Consider the following 17200-nt stretch of genomic DNA (forward strand, 5'->3'; position numbering starts at 1 on the left):
TATCATTTCTAGCTGTGGTAAATATCCCAAATGCATAGAACATTCCAGTTTTCCCTCTTATTCATTTATGGAAGTATTTGGGTTTTGATTAGTTCTGGAGATAGCTGCACAGACTCTGTGTCTCTCAGTCTTACAGTCTCTCAGATGTGTCTCAGTCTCTTCTTGCCCAGGTGTAATCCTTCCAGTGACCTAGAAGGATATCCAGCTGATGCTCTGAGGTGTTGTGATGGAAGAGTGTCACTGCCTATTTGTAAGGAAAGAAGCAATGGAGAATTGGCCATTGGCAATTTCTTGTAGCAGCTTCTGTTTGAATGAAAACAGGCAGGCAAAGACAGTGCAAGGAACACCAGATGAAAAGTGATGCAGAGAATCTTACAGCTCAGGTTTACAGTGTGGTGCTGGAGATGACACTCAGAAATGTGCAATAACTGTTTGTTTCACCTGTATGGAGTTCATGCATTTTGTCTGATTGGTTTTGTTTTCTCTCTTCATTGCAGGACCTGTGATGGTGGCGAGGGTCAGACACAGCCCAGGGATCTCTCACCAGGGCTGCAGTGCCAGCTCTGGATCACAAAGGTGTGTGGGCACACAAAGGCAAGGCAGGGAACAAGGGTCAATGGCATGGCCTGAGGAAGCTCCTGGATGAAGAACCTTATGCGAGATCCATAAGGTTCTTTCTTGAATAGCTCTTCCTTCAGAGAAGTGTAAATTTGGGCTAGTTCCTTATCAGAGAGCTGTCCTTGAGCACAGGCCACTGTACTCCCGGGAGGCCAGAGTGTCAGTTCCAGGCCCTGAGAGTAAACAGGAAATAAATATGCCAGACAGTAAGGAAAATAAGACTGATAGATATATTTACAGACAAAATCAATTACCTAAAGACCTGAAATTGCAGGAAGAAAAGATAATTACTTTGTGAACCATTACAATTTGAAATAACTCGACTTCTTCTTGAAGTAGTGTTAATCCATGCAAGTCAACATATTGTAATCTATTTATTTAATTCTCCTGTGTGAAATTAACTGATGGTGAAAAAAGAGTGATCAAGATTTGAACTGTCCCTTTGAAAGTGTTTAAACAGTAAGATTTTTTTTTCAACCAGAAACAAGTATAATTCCTCATGAATGTGGAAATTTAAATTACACTCTTTGGTGTGTCATTGTACTACTTTAAGCAAAGCAGTTGTTATTATGCTGCAAGTTTGGTAGGTCTCACCAAAGCTGTTTTGGTTTGATTTTCTGGGTCATATCTCACCTCAGCTCTTTGTTTTGATAAATTCCTTTGCAAAGAGTGCAGTGGCATACTATATACAATTTTCAATTTGAAATATTTGTCACAAAAAGGAGACTCTGAATGTTTTAGTGAACCATTTGGATGTTTATAACCTTTCTTTTCCTGCTCCTGGGTTTATTCTAGGTATTTCCATGATGGATGAGGAAAGAAAATTCCAATCTAGTTAGCCTTTACAAAGATAACCCTTTAACTCCCCAGAATTCAGGCCACTAGTTTTACATGCATTACAGTAGGAAATAGGGTATGGACAAGGCATTACTGTGAAATGCCCTCACCTCTTACTGGCTATTTTAGGCTCACTTAATGACAATGCTAAGACTAAGTGGAGCTCAAGATTTCAGATATGTGCAGTGACAGTTACTATCTTAATTATCTGAGAGAGGGCTTAAAACCATGTACTTGAAGTATAAGTATTCATCTAGTAAATTTATAGGCACACGCAACAATGTTGCAAGGATATATTATGTGTACATTTTCTAAGTAATTGCCAGTATGTATTTTGAAATACAATTTTTATTTAGTATTAATAGACAGTGTGAGGGGAATTATGTACTTGCCTTTTAATATCTATTTTAGTTTTCTGTGTCTCCCCATCACTCAACAGTCCTTCAGAGTACATATTGCTTATGAGAATTTTATTTCATCCTCCCTTTCCATCCCTTTGCCATTTCATTTTCTCCCACCTATAGGTTTTGTAATATTAATTCTTATCTTCAAAGTTTTATTTTCATTTCTTTATCTCTTAATAAATAGTTTCTTTGATTTTTCCATCTTCTCTTTCTTCTTGTGTTACTTTATAATTCTAAACTCTCTGTTTTACAACTCTGTTTTCTCACTTTTCCTTTATCATCTCTTCCTTTCACTCCACAAGAATGTGTTCTGAGGAGAGTAAGGGGGAAGAGATTGCAAGCTTGAAATTCTCTCTCTTTTGTTAAATCACATCTTGAGGGTTCTTGTATTATGATTTCAAAAAAATTGTGAATTAATCAATTGTCTTATATATCATATGTGTTACTTAAAAAATCAGTGCTTTGTTATATGGATCACTTTAAAATCAAGCAGAGATGATGCTTTGCAGGTGGGCTGTATTTTTATTGTGTACAACTCTCCTTAATTCAGTACAATTCTTCCATCTTATTCTTCAAATAACATATTCAGAAAAAGATATTTAATATAATTATAAAATAATAATTTTGTAGTAAATTTTTCATTAACTATTTTAATTAGTTTAAGGATATTTTTATACAGCTTATATACAAGGGCCCCTAAATGGCTAGCAGCTTTGCACCCTGGCAGGTGAAATCATAGTTTGTGATCACATAGCTATGTGATCTTTTGACAGTTACTGATAAGCAGCAGCCAAGATGACAGTTTTCCATGCATAATCATTTCCCAAACCTTTAAAGAAAATTAAGAATGATTACAAGGAATAAAAGCTATCTCTGTGTTACTGGAAGGGTGGGCTCTGCAGTTCTCCATTAACATTAATTTCTTGTTAAAGCAGTCTGAGGCTTTTCTCTCTTGTAATTTTGCCAAGTGCGAAACATTAGGGTGTATGGCCTCCATGTCATGCACCTGTCCCGAAGTTTAACTATCTATATAAATGTAACTCTATATGGGTCATCTTCGCAAGGCCAGGTTGCAAATATCTTATTTTGCATAAGGAAAAAGGGAAGTCCTTTTGTAAGGAAAAGAAAATTTGAAGCTGTCTTTATTATTTCATTTTATATGCAAAATATGTTTTGTTCTTACTAGATTTCCTATTGTTATATGCAGGATAATTTTAGCATCTGTGGATTTGAAGTGAGAATTTCAAACTTGACCGTGAAATTGTTTCTGTGAATAAAAGCCCTTTGGCTTGTGTGGAATCTACTCAAATGTGTTTAAGCCAGAAAAATTCCATGTGCTTTGCCTAGAAGCAAAAGCTTTGAGGTGTTCTATTGCTGGCGGGAAGTGACTGCCCAAAGTTATCCTGCAGCTCCCACTGCAGACAAGAGAATGCTCGGTAACCACTGGGGAGCTGGACAGGAGAGCAGATGGAAGGAGGACAGAAGTCTCTGTTTCCTCTGCTCATAACTGAGGCAGCAGAAAAATCAAATGCCTTGAATGACTTTTGGTTAGAGAAAAAGCAGTGGGTGGTGCCTTTGGAAGCCTGGAGCAGCAGAGGCTGAGTCAGAAGGGGATAAATGTTGGAGAAGGAAAAATGGAATGGAGAATGGTAAAATGGAGGGGAAAAAAGTGAAAATGGGACAGAGGAATGGAAACTAGTGAGTCTGATGGAGGGAGAAATGTCTGTTTGTGATTTGGATACACTGTTTGCCATCTTTAATGTATATTTGTATTTGCGGGTTTTCATTTTCAGTGTTCTTGTCTCTTGCAGACAGATGACTGTCTGGAACAGACGACAGTTAGACTGATGTATACATGGATCTGAGGTTGTAATTTTTACCAAAATTTGATTTTGCTCCTCCAAGAGCATAATAAAACTTCCATAAGATCTCCCTGACCCTGTAATCTATTAATTCCAGGAGCTCAGGGAGAAACCGCTCCAGGGTTATGCTCCATGAAATCAGAATTTAAATACAGAATGCATAAACAACACTTTAAGAATGTAAAATACAGACATATACATAGAGGTTACTACTTTTGGAGTGCTTAAATGATATATGGTACTCTAAGTGTAACTTATAAGTGTTGCTATATGATTGAAAGATGAATATAATATTTAGTGCCTTTTTATTCTTTCACCATGTATACATTTTCTGCTACCACTTGTTTAGAGAAACTCTAAGAAATACTCTGTGTTGGAAATGAAAATTGACAGAAGCAGCTGCTCTTGCTAAGTGCTGTGTTTCATTTCATCCATGTGCATCTCACATGAGAACCTGTAGTCGGTGGTGTGTGGGTGGATAGTTAATGGTGAGATTATGGTTAAAATGGCTTTAATAGCCTAGCTGAGATGGGCTCTTTGGGAAGGCAGTGAAAATTCATGAGTCCCCTGCTGCTCTCCTGAGTGGCTCAGGGTGCATCATGCTGACCAAACTGGCATGTGTGAGCTGTTGCACAGTAGTCAGCCCATTTTTATTCTACAAGTACAAGTCTGTTTTGTCAGACAGCAAAATCTCTTATTCTGTTGTTTTCTCTCCCTCTAGCCTGATTCTAGTGAAAATTATGCCTTTATGGGTTGTTTTTGAGGTGTTTTTTCTTAGTGAATATTGTCTACTGAAAAGTTCAGATCAAATCAGGAACTCCAACTTTTGCTGCTACTGTGTTTGTGCCTGGGTATAATTAGGATGGAGTTTGTGAGGCAGAAGAAAAATAAATATATGTTCTTACTTGAAACAGAATGCTCTGCCTTGCATTCAGCCTCCATTATGACTCTCAGAGGATCATAATATTTGTCCCAAATGTTTAATATGAACATCTGTTTCCTTAATCAGCCAGAGTTGCCTGTGATAAGGCAGGAAAGCAGCTGAAACCTGGGAACTAGCAGAGCAGAACACTGTGTGTGTTTTTAATTGAATGGGAACTGAACAGAATCTTTCATGTGGATGAATATTGGTCAGCATCCGAAATAATTTGAAGGCAGTCTTAAAATCCAGCATGTGAATTCTTGCCTGTCTCCTTGTAGATGTGAGGAAAGGTGAAGAGGGCTAAAAATCTCTGCTATTGAAATCATTGAAAATACTATCTGTTATGGTGGTTTCATCTATAGAAGGATTGAAAAACCTGGAAAATACCTCCCTCTTCACAGAAAGCTTTTAATAGTTTGTAACCTTTTGAGCCCAAGGCAAGATGATTTGGTGATAGAATACCTTTTTTTCATGTCAGCTGCCTTTCAAATAGCCACTTCAATTGACCTGAGACCACCTAAAACCTGCCTTACTTCACCCTGTAATTGATTAGCCTTGACTTTTTCTAGAGATCTTGTTTTCAAATCTACTATTCCTTTTCTCTACTTAACAGCAAATGTTTATTAGACAGAACAAAAAAATAAAATAAGAAAAATAAAACCATTAAAACCTTCAGTGATACTTCCAAGAGTATTTCCTTTAAAATCTGCGAACAAATAATGAATTATTAAGATTGACTAAATGGCAAAACATAGCTACAGGCTCAAAACAACGGTGTAACTGCTCGTAATAGATACCTAGAATTGTTTTTGTCTCATCAGTTCCTTGAATCTCAAAAGAGAAATCCAGTTTCTGAATGGTGCATAAGGTTGTCTAAGCATACATAAATAAAAACAAATTGATATATAAAATTACATGATGCAAGAAGCAGTAATTCTGGTCAGCCAATCAACACACTGGTAGCTGTGCAGATATTTTTTCATATTTACTGTGCTCATATACTGTTCAGGTTCTCAGACTGACAGAGGAGATATAATCCTAGGCTAGACTAGCTTAATTCTCATAGACTTTTGACATCACAGCATCAGCCTAGTGAGATGTTTGTTATACAGTCTGTATTGCTGGGTTGACCTCTTCATTTGAGGAAATGCATTAGAACTAGAAAAATCCCTAATGCTCTTTATGGAAACACTTAGATACTTGCTAGCATGGAAATAAAACTTAACAAAGTAGGACCCTTCAGAAGTTGCTTTCATACTACTGTCACCTCATATCCTTGAGCTGAAGATGCTTTTTTCAACTTTAAATCCATATCAGTTACTGCAATCATACAAATTATTAAATGGAAACACAGATCAGGCCTCTGGAAAATTTGGCAATGATATTGCCAGTGTGAGTGGCATTCTGTCAGGGTCTTGAGCATGCTACAAAATCTGAACCATCTTGACCAGCTTCAACTGAGGCATGCACCCCTACATCCTGTAGGAGGTTTGTTTCTGTCCTGGGCATGGAGATATTTCCTGAATTTTGTTGGATCTGGCTCAGCTTGATGACTGATTTTCCTCAATGAACCATACACTACCTTGTAGGTTTCTTTGTCTTCAGTCCTGTTTTTGATCATCTTATGCTGTTTGTGGCTGAGCTCCCTGAATAGGTACTGGATTTCAGCCTGTTTGGATACAGTGAGACTGTGACCTTGTTCATGAGGGCTCTGTCTGTTCTGTGATGGTTCTTGGTTTCTGGCTTGTCATTGCTGTTGGAACATGCACGCTCCTGTTTCTCCTTGATCAAAGTGTCAATTGTCCAGGTATTTCTGCATATTTAGGCATGGAGATATTCAGAAGATGGGATATGATGAGGTCATGAAATGCTGTTACCTGACTCAGACTAGAATGTATTAAAGTGAATTTTTGTAATACACAGGCGGGAAAGAAAACCCCTGTAATTACCTAAAAGTTTATACTTGCCAGACAGCCCAGTTACCTTGTGTTAGTGAGTATATGAAAACTCTGTCTCCTTTAAAGCTTTGCTGGTGTATCTGCTTAAAAACTGATATAATTTGAAATAACAAACTGCATTTTTTTTGTTTTCATAGTACATAAAAGCATGCAGTCATATTGCAAATAGTAAGCATGATCTAAAGAAAGAGATGGAGAATGTCAGCATCCTTGGAAAGCTGTCAGAAAGTTGAGCATCTTTGTTCAATCTTTTTGACTCTTTAATTTCATCCTCACCAAAAGAGAATTACACTGATATAAAGAGCAAGCCACCCCAGATTATTGCTACTATGGATTGCTGGAGTTTATTGCTGTACCATAACCACTAGATATGTTACAGCAAAACTTAGTGACTTCGCTATGTTGTATTCCCAAAAAACCCCTAAAATCTCTGAATCAAACTCTCATGTCTTCTCTGTATTGAAAATAAATCATAAGAAACTACTCACAAAAAATATTGATGCTACATAGGAAAGAGATCTGTATATATTTCTTAGTCCTTCCTTTTCCCTTAAAGGAAAGAATTTGTCAAATGAGGAAGATTTGGTGCTGCACTTTGACAGAAAGAAAAAGGACTGTGTTGTATACAATGGGAGGAATGCATTTCTGGCTGATCAAAAGCCTGAAATTTCCTTTTCCTGGGAAGGGAAAAACACAGAGTTAAAACACAGCAAAATTATGGTCCTTGTCTGTTAGTTCTTTTTCTAATTGGTTCAATGTTGGTAACTTATTTAAGGTATGGGCTGTATAAAAGTGCTCTGGAAGACATAAGTCAAGTGCTCAGTAGAAAATCTAAAGGAGATGTCCAACCACATGCTTAATATTGTTTGCACTAGATGTTTTGTCTTGTTCAATAATCACTGTTATGGTTCTCTACATTAATTACTCTTATCACATTAATCCTTGCCATGTCATTAACAATATCCATAAGTAAAAATCATGACACAAAATGCTGTTACCTGACTCAGACTAGAATGTATTAAAGTAAATTTTTGTAATACACAGGCGGAAAGAAAACACAATAAAAGCTTTTCAGGGAACTCTTTCAACAAAAAGCAAAGGGTGTCAGATGATTAATGCCATGATAAAGCTGTAGGAATGAATATTTGATAGAATACCTGAGAAAAATGAATGATTGTTGCTACATATGACAGAAGATAGCCTACCCTTAGGAAAACAGGAAATGAAAGACTGATAACACAAGCAAGGTATTTCATATCATATCAATGAAACTCATTTAATGTAACCTAAAACTTTAAAAACAAATTTCATAAAAGTAAAAAGAAACCACTCTTTATTTTTCAGTTAGTAAGTATATCAAAAAGGCTGTTTATATTTTTAAATGCCAGACCACTTCAGATTCTCCATCTTTATCGCATCTTTGTGTTTGTGATGTGTTTGCAATGTTTCTTGAACTCCTAGAATACCTAGAATAGAGAGGGCACAGGGAAAACCTTTTGTCTTGTAGGTTATCTTAGATTTTGCCATATTCCAGGGTTTTTTCTGTAATAGAGGAGGAGATGCTTGAAAAAGAAGGGCAAACTATTTTTTTTCTTCTCCACATCAATTTTTGTCTGCAATTCCACTAGGTATTTCACTTGCCACGTGAAGGATGGTGCCTTTGTATGAGGGTCTCTATTGCTAGATGAAAAATCAAAGTGCTAGTTCTTTTCAGGGGGAGATGACTGTATCTCAGACTAAAATTCAGAGGAAATAGATCTGCAAAGAAAAATGTAGGTGCAAGTTATAAGCTTCCTTGGGGAGTTCAGATTCTTTCCTACAATGTGTAAAATTATTCTTCAAGAATCTGTGAATCTTTCCAATAACTTCAGGTTTCTAAATGTCTTGCTAGACCTGATATTCAGGGATTATTCTGAGATGCAGATGTGGTTTCCTTACTCTTTAACATTTTTTTATTCCTGAAAATGATTCAAAATTTTTAGGGCTTTATTGCTACCAAGTTATTGGTGCAGTAGCAGCAATTGCATGGTTAAGGGAAGAAGAAAGAGTAGTTATTACATAAGGCAACACCTTTTAATTGCTACATCCAAAATTCATCTTACTATCTCTGCTGACTGAAAGTCAGCTGCAGCATTTTCTCCCAAACTGGCCTTTTAAAGCTGAAATGGCAGTCTCAAGTATTTCCTGAAATCATCAGGAAATATTTAAAATTATATTTATATATTCCTGATTTTATATTAATTCCATTTATTCATTTCTGATTTCATACTACTAAGAATGCTTCAGGGAAATTGTATTGGAGCTTCCTTTCTTGGAATGATACAAAAAATAACTATCATGTTTCTACCAAGGGCATATGGGACTGGAAGCTTCTCATTATGAAACATTGGTTAATGATAAGGTGCTTAAATTTCCTAGGCAAAGCAAACCAAGTTATCCCAAGAGTATTGGCTCTTAGAAACTGGGAAATCAAAATAACTAAAAAAATTTAAATACTTCTACAGTCTTGGTCTACTACAGGTAGACTCATCTATTTATTTATAATTAGAATGAATGTTCTACTATAGTTACTTGAGCTTAAATCAATAAAGCTTTCTTTGTGTGGAGGAGTAAATTTAGACTACAAACTATGACTTATTCATATTTTATAGTAGCAGTCAGTCTAGAAAGGAAAAAAAATGGCAGATGAGACTAATTTTTTTGTAATGAAAACTCAGGTTAAAATAGTGAACTTCTGGTGTTCAGAATAGTTTATAAAATTATTCACTAGGCCATGTCACTGTGAGAATTTAATCCAGACAGGAATTCAGTTAGGAATTACCCTAAACTACTTAAAAATGGTAGCATTACATTTAATTATGTGATGTGGTCAAACCTATGTTCAGAATTCTTTGGCTGACGCACACTTTGCGTGCATGAGTCTCCCTGTGGCTGCAAAGCTATGTCGAGGCATTGATAACAAATCCTGAGCTCTGGGCTGCTATGGCAACAATGGCAGCGTACAGGAGTCAGCTAATTTTAGACTAGCTTGGTATGTCTACAAAGATTGTAGTTATGCTGTTGCCTCCAGTAATAACATAACCTTGGTTCACTTGAGCATTTTAAAATATGAAGTAAATCCTGAATACCTAAAAGTGATATTTATATGTATATTCAGTGTGACTGGATGTTTGAGCAACTTCAGACTTCTTTTTTTTTCCTTTTTGCTGTATATTCTAAGATATATTGCAGTAATCGAATGCAAGGCATAAAAAAAAAGGACTTTCATGACCAGAATACATACCTGAGGCAAAACCAATCTGCTTGAGATTTCTTTCCATATTTAGTAGATTGAAAATCCAATAATCTCTTTGACAAGAATGTTAATGTCCATGCTTGTCCCCTGGGAATCGATGAAATTTTCCAAGTAGGTATAATATTCATAGGCAACAGTTATGACATGAAGATGGGAATGGAGCATCTAATTTTTACATGAGTGGGGAATAACAGTGCAGGGATGGAGGTCACCTTGAATTTCAACTGATACATGTCACAGACTTCTCTGGTCTGGACAGAATGACAAAGTGCTTTGTGCAGGTAGACCTGCAGATAATTTATGGCCTTCAGCAGTCTGCTTGCACTTTCTCTGTATTGCTGATGGCATGTCAAAATTAGAATTTCATTGAAGACTAATGTCAGTAAGCTGTTATAGCAAGAATGGATTTTATCAGGATGCTTGAGGAAATGAATTAGAGAATTGAGCTGAAAACTGTCACAGTAGGTTCTAGAATACAATACCAGATACTCTGACGCAAGCAAGAAGAATATTGTATTGATTTTATTATTTTAATTATAGACTGATTTAACAAAATGTGCTTGCAGATCTGTCTGATCATAACGGTTTTGATGAGCTATATATGCTATCTATTTTGGAAGCTGCTTAAGAAACTTAGATTGGGAGACCTAAATTAAGTATGTTTGGTTTGTTTTTTCTGACATTTCCCTCAATATTAAAGCATGGTTTATTTTAATGTAAACAGAAGTCTGCCTTGATCTCACAGCTGAGAATAGCAGTGATTCCCTTGCCAACAAATTAGCTAAATAGTTTCAATTTACACACCTTATTACCATTTCATCTTGGGTTAGCTAAATAACACTGCTATTGAGCAAACTACCTTGTTCACAAAGAGTTGCATGCGTAGGAGAATTTAATTTCTAAAAAAACAAACCTAAATCAGCACTGCTTGACTTTCACTAATGCAAGAAAAAAACCCAGCTTGATTTATAAAATGCTTGGATTAAAACATTGCCAATCTACATGGCTGCACCTCCACACATGCTTTCTGAACCTGGGGAAGATGGTCTGCTGTGATGTGCCCTAAATGGCTCAGGTGACAATTGCTGCTAAACAGCACACTGTTAGAGCAGAGAATGCAGTAATAGCATTCCCCAGTTACAGCACAAATACTTGAAGATTTTGCTGCATATTGGAAATAAGAGAGTGACTCTTCCTTACAGTGGCAGCAGCCTTGCTGGTTGTTTTTTTATCCTTTGTACAAGAGGGTTATTCCAATGTGTTGGAATGTGTTTTATAGCCTCTGAGACAGACCTTGACTAAACATATTTAGGACTATAACATTGATTCAGTTCTGGGGTGCTACATCTGGTGGTGCTCTCTTTAATCATTGTGTATTCGTGGTTTTCCTGCTGTGACAAGACAAGGTTGTAGTGGAAATGGGGAAGGGGTTTTGTATGCAAGAAAGGAGAGGAAAGTTCCAGAGAGACACTTTTTGAAATTATCCTCTTGACCCTCTGAGCATTAATTTTTTCTCTCTCTCTTTTTCTCCTTCTCTCTGTTTGTTCTCTTCACCTCACTTCACCAAGTGGTCTTCTTACAGATTTGAGGGTGGTTCTGATTTATTTTTGATTTTTTTTTCCTGATGATACCTGAAAATTTTTGGTTTCATCATAGAAACAAAGCAGGAAACAAAGAGGTTTTGAAAAATGATCATTTGGCCCTAGAGCTGGTAGAAGAAAAGAGTTTCCCAAGTTGGATAACAGAATGCAGCGTTAGGACTACTGTAACTGAAATATATCTCAGAATTTGATGGAATGTTTGTAGGAGTAGTATTTTCACTATTTGTGCTATTAGCACATTCTTTAATCTGTTTTTCAGAAATGGACATATGTGATAATATGAAGGGGACAGAAAGCAAGGTTGGTGATTTTCGCTACACAGAATATAATTTTGATGAAGGTACTGACAGCTAAAACAGTAAGTAGCCCAACAGACCACTGTACTAGAGGAGGAAATACATTTATCTCTCAAAACTAGCTCAAAATCTACTGACTAGCTTATGATCCTTTCACTGCTGAATTGAAAAATCTGAATTTACCTTGTGTTGGTGAGATGACACATTAGGCATATTGGATCAATTCCTGAATGCAATTGTTTAGAAAACAACATGCAACAAGAAGTTGTGTGAACAAATCCAGCACAGAAAAATTGCTTCATCAGTTAGCAGAAACTACAATCTGATACTTTCCTTTATGCAAAAGCTCAGAGGATCCAAAGAAGTGATTAGGAAAATAAATATTTATATCTTTAGAGAGATGAGATGGAAATACAACCCAAACAACTTTTAGTGATTACAAGAGGAATAAGGCACTACTCTCTGCTAGCCTAGAAATTTATATAGTTTTGAAAATAAGTTAGCACAAATAGCTGGTGAGTTTGGAAAACATAAGCAAGAAATGCAAAAAGGAAGTATGGCTGCTAGACTTTGAAAGAAACCCCTGAGATGTAAACTTGGCTTCTGTTCAGATTTTTTTCTGTACAAACATGTGCAAGGTCACTTCTCTATATGCTGTCTCTTTCATTTGTAAATTAAGAATAATACCTGCCTGCTTAGATTATTTATGCTGAAGATTAATTAAAATTCATAGAATCACTTTTAGAATTTAATGTTGTAAAACTGCTAGAAGATTAGTAATTTTGATATAGAGGATACTTGTGATGAATAGTAAGAGGAAAGAAACAACACATACCTAAATGGCTAATGGAGTTAGAAGAAATTACAAAGCTCTGCTTAGCCTTTGTGGTGGACTATGTTCCTGAATTTCGTACCTTTTTTTCTGAAAAGACCTAAGTTTTATGAATTATTGCTCCTTCTTTTTATTTTTTTTTCTTCAAAATAGCCGTTAGCTGTACAGCCAAACATGCACACTATGAGGCTTTTAATAAGAAAGTGGCTTTTTCATGCTGCAGAAGTCTTACTATGACTTTAAATCATGGGTTGGCTCAAAGAATTTTAACCAATTCTAATATGGGAAACTGACTATCAATTGCAGTGGAAAAGGATACCCCATTTTTCTTCAAGCAGTCTAACTTGAAAGGAATACTTTTGCAGGAGAATTTTCTTTGCAGATATTGTGACCATTTTCTAATCAGGGAAGGGGAAGAGGAGACTGAGTCCTTAAATATTTTTGCATATACTGTTTCCTGGAACAGCCAATCACAGACTGCTGTTTGAAATGGGTCTTTTTGTGACCACTTGTGGAACAGTATCAATACATTTTGATTAAAATGTGGTTGGGTCTGGTGGGTTGGCCTTGGATGCCAAGTGCCCCCCAAGCAGCTCTGCCATTCCCCCTTCTCACTTGACCTGGAGAGAGAAAATAACATGGGAAAGAACTTGTAGGTTGAGATAAGGCCGTTCACTGGAACAAAAGAGAAAGGTTGTGCATGCACAAACTAAGAAAAAAAGAAAAAGGTTTTGTTCTCTGCTTCCCATCCATGAGCGAAGTTCAGACACATCCTGGGAAACAGGACTTCAGCACATGTTTGTCTCCAAAAGACAAACATTGCAAACAACAAATGCCTCCTCTCACACCTCTTTTCTTTTTAGCTTTTATATCTGAACAGGTGTCATGCGCTATAGATGATTCTCTGGGTATTTTGTGTCATCTGTCCCGGTTGTGTCCCCTCCCAGGATCCTGCCCCTCGATGGGGGAATGTTGGGAGGCAGTGCTGAGGCTCCGCCAGCCCTGCCAGCAGCAGCCAAAGCCCTGGGCTGTCACCAGCTCCTTTCCAGCTGCCCGGGCAACGCACAGCACCATGAGGGCTGCTGTGGGAAAACACACATGAGGTATGTCTGGGAACATTCAAATAATAGCACTGCCTGACAGGTTCTTTTGGTCACCTAGATACTAAACGTTGCAGACATAAAACTCAATAAAAAGGTAATGACTGTTCATAAATGCAGTATATTCTTCAAGTCATCTGTGATAGTTCTCAATGAGTGTTAGATTCTATTTGATTTCAGAGACATCAGGCCACAATATTGTCAGATTTTTTTATAACGTTATTTCCATTTCTTAGAAGCATTAATTTGGTTCTTTTTAGGCTATTGTGTAGCATCTCTGTGTATACAAGTTCTAGAAAATAGCAATTTTTTAAAGTAGGACTGGAAAATCCACTCAGAGTTTATATATGATCTGCTCTGTAGTGTTTTATTTGTAACAAAACTGATAAAAAACAATATCAGTTCTTGGTTTTGAACAGAATCAGTGCTTTATAACGCTACTGCATCTTTCTTCCTTCCTTAGTGCATATTTCCTTATATTTCCATATAATGGTATTGTAATGTATATGTAATAATATACTGATACAAAATGAAACTTTATAATGAAGTCAGAAATATTTTTGAACAGCAAAAATGATATATCTTAATAAATTTCAAATACCTAGTGATAGCTCTTCTCTTTGATTTGCAAAATTCATTGAAGGAATATTGGAGTTTTTCGTATCTGGAAGTCCTAACTGTACTGTACTATCATTTAAATGCATTTCTCTAGCCATGGATTTTCAAATTAAACTTAATATGGGTAATCTTTTAACTGCATTAAAGGTTTGCTGCTAGTTCTTTTCTTCTTACAGGATTGTCATCATCATAAGTTATACATAGTAAAAATAAAAACATGCAAATATATTTCACTGACAAATGAGAAAACCCATCATTATATTATTAAGATTTTGAATTAATAGTCAGTAGTTATCACCAGTGACACATTTAATTTCCTTCTTGATCCTATATTCTTTTCTTTCAGTGGAAAATATCTGTACATATCCTATTTTCAGAAGTGTTCATTTCCAAGGATTCAATTCTTCAACTGCAAATGATCTCCTTGTTTCTTTACTTTAAATTCTTCCTGCATAAAATTCTTTGCAACCTTTTTCATAGTGCTTAAAAAGGTTCTACATTTTTTGATAAATGGCTCCCTCCTTGTTAACATTTAAAATAACCCATACATAGAACTAATAATTAGTACACTCCCTATATCTAACCTCTGTACCAATCAATTATTTCTAGGCATGCCATCAATTCAAGTATAGCCTGAGTAAATGTTTACAAAGGTGCCAGGTGAGTTTTGAACAAGGTTCAGGCATTCCCCATAGTATTCATGCTTTGTAAAGAACTTGGACTTGGGAGCTGCTGAGCAACAGATACTTGAGACACAGAAGGTAGGAAAAAATAGTGATTCTGTCAAATCAAATAGGAAACAAATAGCAATAAACATCCTACCTTTTTTTGTATATTGAGTAAAAAAAAATCTAGATATTGCCACAAACATTGTCCTTGCTGATTTTAAATAGATGAATTGCTAGTCAGTCAAGTGTTGTGATTGTCACAATCTACTCTGCACTGATGTGGCCCCACCTCAATTACCCCATGCAGATTTGGGAGCTGTGACTCAAGAGAGCTCTAAAGGAGAGCCACAGAGATGGTGGCCTTGAGGGGAAGCCATATGAGGAGCTCCCATTTGCTCTTCACACTCTTAGTAGCAACTCATTTTCTCTGCTTCATGTGAAAAAAAGCCTCTTTTCCAGCAAACTACTTTTCCAGCAAACAGTCTTTCATTAAAGCTTTATTTTTCTGTGAAGTTTTGCGCAAATCTGTAATTAGTTTCTGAGTTCCAGTCAATTAAATACTGGCCTAGAATAGCTCCTGTTTAGGTCTCATGGTATTTTGGGTCTCTGTGGTCTGAGGGTTAGACTGTGCAGAAAGTAAAAAACTGCAGAGGAAACATTACTTGGTCTCTTTGGGTTATGTAATCACTTAGTTACCTACCAAAATCCCAAAAAATGTTCACTGAAAGAGAAAGACTTGCAACAGCTGTGTAGTACATCGTGTGCCCTCCTAGTTCAATCACTTTAATAGGGATATAAACCAAGCTGTGATTTTGTAAATGTCGAAAGGATTTTTTTTTGTAAAATACAATTGCTAATACTGCATTGGTTTTTTTTTTTGAAATTGCAGTGTAAATTATTTTTGAAGCTTACTGTGTTTGCACTTTTTCCTTGATATGAGACATGACATTCATTTTATTCAGTTCCTGTCAGTTTAACATTAACATCAGCTGTATTTATTACAGTGGATTAAATGGTGCATTTGTAGATGAAAGGAAGTATGGTTGATATGGCCTCAATAACAGAGGGTGTAGAGCTTACTCTATTGGAGTATTCTCAAAAAAGGAAGGAAACAGACTGAAGGTAGAAAAAATATCTCTGTTGTACTTTGTGCTGGCAAACAGCAATTTTATGACCTTAAAATAAGAACAAAATAATTCATAGTTCTCACATTGGGCCAACTCTTTAAACTACAATTGAAAGCCACTGATCTGACCTATTTTGTTTTGTTTTGTTTTCCTTCTTGTTGAATGCCTGTGTTTCAAATATGCTAATACTATCATCCACTATCTTTGTGGTCTACTAAAATTGCTATTATTACTGCTATTATGTTTTCTTATTATTAAGAAAGTGGCGGGATGCACAGCATGTTTTGCAAAGGTTAATTGATCTAACTTCTCACAACTCATAGAAACTAGGATTAGCAAAACTGAAGAGAGTATAGTCCCTTTGTTGAATGATATGGGACAGAAAATTGAGCTTGTGAAAGCCCAGTTTTTGCTGAATGAAAGACTTCTGCATTCAGAAGACCATTTCTCTGTCCTGGTCAGAGCTAGGGTTTTTAAGTCACAGCAAGGAAGTTGTTTGGAATTTTTTTTTGCCTTTTACAAACTCTTTTCTTCAAGGTTTAGGCAAACTGAATTTACATGTGAATATAGGCAAGTGAGTTGGTTTAGGATTTAACATTACTGGTAGATACTTTTCAAAGAAAATGGATGCTTAATTTCTCTATACTTTTGCATTGTGTCTGCATTTTTCTTGCCTTTCTCTTTTAAAAACTCTTCCTTCTGCCTAGCTTAGTGTCAAGATCAGGTTACCAGCTTCGCAACTTGGCTGGCTGGGGAGCTGCTCCCTGGGCACCAAAGCCAATGAGTTCTGGTTGCCTGCAGCTCTGTATCCTTTCTCCCTCCATCCCAGCTGCAGCACCTCTAACTCTCCCTCACTCTGCACCTTACTGATCTTCTATTTTTCCAGGCTCCTGCTGGTGAGCATGGACTGTAACTCATTCCAAGCCAAGTGCTTAGGGCCATCTGCTAGGCTTAATAGACAGGCCAGTCCTGCAGTGTTTAATTGCATGAGACTGGAATTCCAGCACCCTGAAATTAACTTGCAAAACTCAATTCTTTAGTAAAAGTGAACCTTTTTAAAAA

The 17200-nt window shown here is 36.5% G+C and overlaps 1 protein-coding gene across 1 annotated transcript in view; it reads left to right on the forward strand.

The window, feature by feature from the left end:
* Positions 1-17200, forward strand: part of LOC102069276 (uncharacterized) — a 142881-nt gene that overhangs the window by 11046 nt on the left and 114635 nt on the right. Inside the window, exons 3-5 of the mRNA XM_074541270.1 lie at positions 498-576; positions 11757-11855; positions 13573-13728. The gene's annotated coding sequence lies outside the window, so the exon portion shown is untranslated. The remainder of the gene's footprint in view (positions 1-497; positions 577-11756; positions 11856-13572; positions 13729-17200) is intronic.

The sequence above is a fragment of the Zonotrichia albicollis genome, chromosome 5 (assembly GCF_047830755.1).
Source record: "Zonotrichia albicollis isolate bZonAlb1 chromosome 5, bZonAlb1.hap1, whole genome shotgun sequence".
In the NCBI taxonomy this organism is placed as follows: domain Eukaryota; kingdom Metazoa; phylum Chordata; class Aves; order Passeriformes; family Passerellidae; genus Zonotrichia; species Zonotrichia albicollis.